The following is a 7,479-nucleotide window of genomic DNA, read 5'->3' on the forward strand; positions in this document are numbered from 1 at the left end:
TGTTATCAGTGCTGTATACTGATCCTTCTATGTACTGGTATCAGACCACCATGTTATCAGTGCTGTATACTGATCCTTCTATGTACTGGTATCAGACACCATGTTATCAGTGCTGTATACTGATCCTTCTATGTACTGGTATCAGACACCATGTTATCAGCGCTGTATACTGATCCTTCTATGAGCGCTGGTATCAGACCATCATGTTATCAGTGCTGTATACTGATCCTTCTATGTACTGGTATCAGACACCATGTTATCAGTGCTGTATACTGATCCTTCTATGTACTGGTATCAGACACCATGTTATCAGTGCTGTATACTGATCCTTCTATGTACTGGTATCAGACACCATGTTATCAGTGCTGTATACTGAGCCTTCTATGTACTGGTATCAGACCACCATGTTATCAGTGCTGTATACTGATCCTTCTATGTACTGGTATCGGACACCACGTTATCAGTGCTGTATACTGATCCTTCTATGTACTGGTATCAGACCACCATGTTATCAGTGCTGTATACTGATCCTTCTATGTACTGGTATCAGACACCATGTTATCAGCGCTGTATACTGACCCTTCTATGTACTGGTATCAGACCACCATGTTATCAGTGCTGTATACTGATCTTTCTATGTACTGGTATCAGACCACCATGTTATCAGTGCTGTATACTGATCCTTCTATGTACTGGTATCAGACACCATGTATCAGTGCTGTATACTGATCCTTCTATGTACTGGTATCAGACCACCATGTTATCAGTGCTGTATACTGATCCTTCTATGTACTGGTATCAGACACCATGTTATCAGTGCTGTATACTGATCCTTCTATGTACTGGTATCAGACACCATGTATCAGTGCTGTATACTGATCCTTCTATGTACTGGTATCAGACCACCATGTTATCAGTGCTGTATACTGATCCTTCTATGTACTGGTATCAGACACCATGTTATCAGTGCTGTATACTGATCCTTCTATGTACTGGTATCAGACACCACGTTATCAGTGCTGTATACTGATCCTTCCATGTACTGGTATCGGACACCATGTTATCAGTGCTGTATACTGATCCTACTATGTACTGGTATCAGACCACCATGTTATCAGCGCTGTATACTGATCCTTCTATGTACTGGTATCAGACACCATGTTATCAGTGCTGTATACTGATCCTTCTATGTACTGGTATCGGACACCATGTTATCAGTGCTGTATACTGATCCTACTATGTACTGGTATCGGACACCACGTTATCAGCGCTGTATACTGATCCTTCTATGTACTGGTATCAGACACCATGTTATCAGCGCTGTATACTGATCCTTCTATGTACTGGTATCAGACCACCATGTTATCAGTGCTGTATACTGATCCTTCTATGTACTGGTATCAGTGCTGTATACTGATCCTTCTATGTACTGGTATCGGACACCATATTATCAGTGCTGTATACTGATCCTTCTATGTACTGGTATCAGTGCTGTATACTGATCCTTCTATGTACTGGTATCAGACCACCATGTTATCAGTGCTGTATACTGATCCTTCTATGTACTGGTATCAGACACCATGTTATCAGTGCTGTATACTGATCCTTCTATGTACTGGTATCGGACACCACGTTATCAGTGCTGTATACTGATCCTTCTATGTACTGGTATCGGACACCACGTTATCAGCGCTGTATACTGATCCTTCTATGTACTGGTATCAGACACCATGTTATCAGTGCTGTATACTGATCCTTCTATGAGCGCTGGTATCAGACACCATGTTATCAGTGCTGTATACTGATCCTTCAATGTACTGGTATCAGACACCATGTTATCAGTGCTGTATACTGATCCTTCCATGTACTGGTATCAGACACCATGTTATCAGCGCTGTATACTGATCCTTCTATGTACTGGTATCAGACACCATGTTATCAGCGCTGTATACTGATCCTTCTATGTACTGGTATCGGACACCATGTTATCAGTGCTGTATACTGATCCTTCTATGTACTGGTATCGGACACCATGTTATCAGTGCTGTATACTGATCCTTCTATGTACTGGTATCAGACACCATGTTCTCAGTGCTGTATACTGATCCTTCTATGAGCGCTGGTATCGGACACCACGTTATCAGTGTTGTATACTGATCCTTCTATGTACTGGTATCAGACCACCATGTTATCAGTGCTGTATACTGATCCTTCTATGTACTGGTATCGGACACCATGTTATCAGTGCTGTATACTGATCCTTCTATGTACTGGTATCAGACAACTATGTTATCAGTGCTGTATACTGATCCTTCTATGAGTGCTGGTATCGGACACCACGTTATCAGTGTTGTATACTGATCCTTCTATGTACTGGTATCAGACCACCATGTTATCAGCGCTGTATACTGATCCTTCTATGTACTGGTATCGGACACCATGTTATCAGTGCTGTATACTGATCCTTCTATGTACTGGTATCAGACAACTATGTTATCAGTGCTGTATACTGATCCTTCTATGAGTGCTGGTATCGGACACCACGTTATCAGTGTTGTATACTGATCCTTCTATGTACTGGTATCGGACACCCTATTATCAGTGCTGTGTACTGATCCTTCTATGAGCGCTGATAATGAAGCTGGAGAGCAGGATGGCTGTTTCTCCTGTGACAGGAGTGGGTCTCGGGGCCCATGTCCATCCTGCAATTACACATGCGCCATCTCACTACAAAGTAAGAAGAGGATACCCACTATAGACAAATAGCGGATATGTGCTGATCACGTGTGACCTGAAGGAACCACAGGACGTGTCTTTGGGCAACCAGGTAGGCAAAAGTCTGTGACACATCGGTTTTCAAGGCCTGATGTCTGGATCAGTGAGTACTTTTGGTAGTTGATGACATTTGACAACTTTATTTATTTTAGGATTTAAAAGGGCTGTCCACTACTTGGACAACCCTTTCTCATTCCGCATGTTTGGCCCTGTTAAAATAAAAGAACGCATAATCATTTCCGAGGCCAACGCTGTTCCAGCATTGTCGGAACTCACCTTCCTGGGACTCACGTGAGGTTGTTGTGACACGTGAGAATCCAAGGAACTTAGAAGCTAAATGCATTTGTTAGGCAACATTCCATGACTTTCTTAATCTGTGGCGTGAAACAAACTCCTAACAATACAACAGCTCATGACAGGCTTCCATGGTTGGCCATAGCTCGTGAAAAGAGAATGTCAATTTTGTCAAACGTTCTTTTTTTTTTTTTAATATAAATGTTTGGACAATGATGAAAAGCTTATTTAGAAAACTAAAAGGTATATTTTGTTTTTTAATATTTAACTCATTTTTATCTTCAGATTACAAGTATCTTAGCACAACACTTACGCAACATAAATACAGCAGCCCCCTAGGTCTTTGGAGACTACAAGTCAGTACCCAACACTATCTCCAATACTGTGGCCATATCCACTGTGAATTGGACATGCCCCATTTGATGTCCAGTTGAGCAATACACTAATTGTAGCCCAGTGCTGTGTAGTGGCCTTCAAATTCCCTCTGTAACCAGTGATTACCGTCATCTGAGCAGAGCAGTTATGTCATTGCGGTGCTCAGATCACAGGTATAAAAACAGTGAGTACTTATCAGTTCTAGGCACCAGCCGTTTCAGCCAGCCGTGAATACTCATCACTAATGAAATAGCCACCGCAATGCTGGTTTCCGTTGCTAATAAGCAATCAACATTTATTGCTGTGATCTGAGCACTGCAATGACATGATGGTTCTGCTCAGATCACAGTAGCTCTCAGGAGTTTCTCTCATCACACACAGTTGTGTGATCCCGGCCAAAGTCACTGCTGCATTACACCGCAGTGCAATACTTATGAAATGCCTTACGGACCCGAGCCGGGGCGTTGTCCCAGCCATCCATCATCGCTTGGGCCACCTCATTCCATAGTCGCCGGATCGTCACGTTGTCCGAGTGCTGCGAAACCCGGGTGTCCCACAACAGGACTCGCTCATGGACCAGGGAGATGAGAATATCATTTTCAATGAGGTCCTCATCCCGTTCTGGAACCTAGAAAATAAAGAAATACATTAATGTTTGAGACATTAACATAAGGAAAATAAAGGAAACAACAGACAGAAAACAGGCAAGAATAATTAAAGTCAAGAAAAAAAAAAAAAGGAGTCAAGAACAAAAAGGTAAAGAAAGAGCAAAGTGAAGAAATGAACAGTCAAGAATAGTACAGTCAGGATACAATAAACAGAGTCCAATCAGTCAGGTATACTTACACACCGCCTTGCCACCCGAACATGTCCATGCTGCTCCTGCTCGGCCTCTGCTGCAGTTGAAGAACTGTTCTGGAAAAGAAAAAAATAATTGTCACGGGTAGATGTGACAGAGAATACTTACCGATCTGAAGAGGTGAGTACTCACCTCACTTTCGTGTCCGCCATGCTCAGGGGGGCGAAGACGCTCCTCGGAAGAAGACGACGAAGACATTCTGATGAATGCAGCAAGAAAAAAAGAGACAGAAATTATTAGTACATATAAAGAGAGAGAAAAGAAAAGATAGACATTGGCTTTGATACTCGCATTGTCCAAAGTGTAGATTCCTCCCAGGTCCTTTCCAGCATCTGATCTTCTTCCCAGTCTGAAGAGTTATGGACTGCCAATGCCCACTCCCTCCTTTTATCAGTTAAACGCATGCGTTCTCATTGATTGAAATGCGTTTTTTCGACGCATTTCTTCTGCAAACTACCGCATACATTTCTAGGCGGCAAATTCACGCCTGTGAAATTGCAACATGTTGCGTTTACCGTGCCAAGCCGCAGACGCATGCGTCGCCAAACGTGGCAGAAAGCATCCAATCGCATGTACCTGCGTCCCTAATGTTTAAAGATAGGAAAAGACAACGCATGCGGGAGTATGCGGCATAAACGCTGCGGACACAACCGCAAATGTGAAACCAGCCTAAGAGGCTCCATGAATCTATAAAGTATGAGGCTGCAGACTGTACCCATATAGATCATACACCTCATTCTCATCATTTACTAGGATTAACTATGCTGCAAGTAGCTGCAGCACCTGAGACTACTGACTGTACACATAGTGGGACTATTGCTTCCAGAGCTGCAGGGGTTAAGGTAATTGCTCTGGAGAAACCCTCCTCTCCACTTGTGTGAAGAAACTGTTTCACTTTCAGTTCCCGCTCTTTCCCACCACAATGGCATCTGCTGAGCTGAGGGAGGAGCTGAACTGCTCCATCTGCCTGAGCCTCTATACAGATCCCGTATCCCTGAGATGTGGACACAACTTCTGCCGCTCGTGTATTGTGAGTGTGCTGGATGCACAGGAGGCGGCTGGAGGGTATTCCTGTCCTGACTGCAGAGCACAATATCCAGAGCGTCCGGACCTGGAGAAGAACCGAAAGCTGAGGAACATAGTGGAGCGTTTCTCATCTACTCAGCCTGATATGGAGGAGACCAGGATCTTCTGTACTTACTGTGATTCTCCTGCCCCGGCTGTGAAATCCTGTGTTCATTGTGAGGCGTCTTTTTGCGAAAAGCACCTAAGCAGACACAGTAAGTCACCAGAACATACCTTAGTTGACCCCACTGATACTCTGGAGGAAAGAAAATGCTCCACACACAAGGAGGTGCTGAAATACTACTGTCCTATAGACGCCGCCTGTATCTGTGTGTCCTGCTGTTTGGCCGGAGACCACAAGGGACACGACATGGAGCTACTGGATGTGGCCTATGAGAAGAAGATAAAGGAAATTAAGTGTGTCTTTGAGACAATGAAATCCAAAAGAGAAGAAGTTGAAGAAAGAGTCCAGAATCTGAAGGATCACAGGACAGAACGGGCAGAAATCAGCCGGACTCAGTGACAGAGTTGCTCTCCTGTTTACTGATCTCAGGAAGAAGCTGGATGATCTAGAAAAGAGAATCCAGGGAGAGATTTCCAGACAGAAGAATCAGGTCTCACGTTCAGTCTCTCACCTGGTCAAACAGGTGGATCTTCAAGTGGACAAACTGACCAAGGACATGAATCATCTTGCAGGATTATGTAATATCACTGATCCACTGACCTTTCTACAAGACGTAAATGCCGGTGACATCAGTGACGGGAGCTGTGAGGTCATCGGTGATGTAAGAGATCCTCCATGTGTGGATGAAGGCCTAGTCTCACAGATATTACACAGAGGACTGGGGAACTTTGCTGATGATCTGATTGATATGAAGATAAAGACACCGTTCTCATTGATGGAGAAATCAGACATATTACTGGATATAGACACGGCCCATAATAACATTGTTATATCTCAGGATCTCAGATCTGCTTCTTATTCCGCTACATCACAGAACAGACCTGATGGGCCCAAGAGGTTCAAATCTCGCCAGGTGCTAAGTTCCCGCAGCTTCTCCTCTGGGAGACATTACTGGGAGGTGGACGTGAGTCAGGCAGAGAAATGGATTATTGGAGTGGCCGAAGAAAGTCTGGAGAGGAAGGTGAACGGAAATGACTTTTACATTGGTTATAATGAGAAATCCTGGGGTTTGATGTTCATTAAAACTTTTGGGTGTAGTCATAACAATATATATACAGAACTGGCATCAGATTCTCCTGTGCAGGTTGTGGGGATCTATCTGGATTATGAGGCCGGGCGTCTGTCCTTCTATCAGGTGTGTGACCCCATCAGACACTTACACACCTTCTCCGAGCCACTCTATGCCGCCTTATATTTATATGAAGGTTCCATAATCAGAATAATGGAATAATTACATAAAGGTGGCCTCTGTAAAGCCATAAAATTAATCTCAACCTTCCATCGTCCTTACATATTCGGATTCAAAACTCTGTGCTACTTAAGTTTTTTTCTGTATAGTGCTTCAATCTTTTTTTGTCATAATTATACAATTCTACAGATCATCTCTATAGACATAATTTTAAGAGATAGCGTATTACCCGTGGCCACCAGTAGAGGGAGCACAGTGCTGTATACGTGGAATGCAAAGAGCGCCCCCAAGTGGTGGCTGCAGGTAACGAGCATCCAAGTAATTGATGTATTCATGATCCAGACATGATCTGAGTTTTGTCTCCTCCCAAGAGGTTTATCCAGAATTATCCGACATATTACTCTAAGGGCTTGTTTCCATTTGCGAGAAACACGTCCGTGTCTCGCATGTGGAAACCAAGCTCTGGCGCCGGCACTTTGGAGCGGAGCGTGCAGCTCCATGTGTTCCTATGCGGCCGCACGCTCTGCTCCGGAGTGCAGACACCAGAGCTTGGTTTCTACATGCGAGACACGGACGTGATTCTCGCATGTGGAAACAAGCCCTAAGGTATACATCAGAGTTTCGTTATTTCCTTTTTTTTTGTGGATTTTCCTATTGAAGTTCTATAAATCATTTCTAGAGATAGATCACGAGTCTAATACGCACATAATTTGTCATCCAAGCTATTCATCGTGTGGT

The 7,479-nt window shown here is 43.7% G+C and overlaps 1 pseudogene; it reads left to right on the forward strand.

Moving 5' to 3' along the window:
* The first annotated feature begins 5,154 nt into the window (after positions 1-5,154).
* LOC143785380 (E3 ubiquitin-protein ligase TRIM11-like) lies at positions 5,155-7,143 on the forward strand (annotated as a pseudogene).
* Positions 7,144-7,479: the final 336 nt, after the last annotated feature.

The sequence above is a fragment of the Ranitomeya variabilis genome, chromosome 7, assembly GCF_051348905.1.
Source record: "Ranitomeya variabilis isolate aRanVar5 chromosome 7, aRanVar5.hap1, whole genome shotgun sequence".
Taxonomy (NCBI): domain Eukaryota; kingdom Metazoa; phylum Chordata; class Amphibia; order Anura; family Dendrobatidae; genus Ranitomeya; species Ranitomeya variabilis.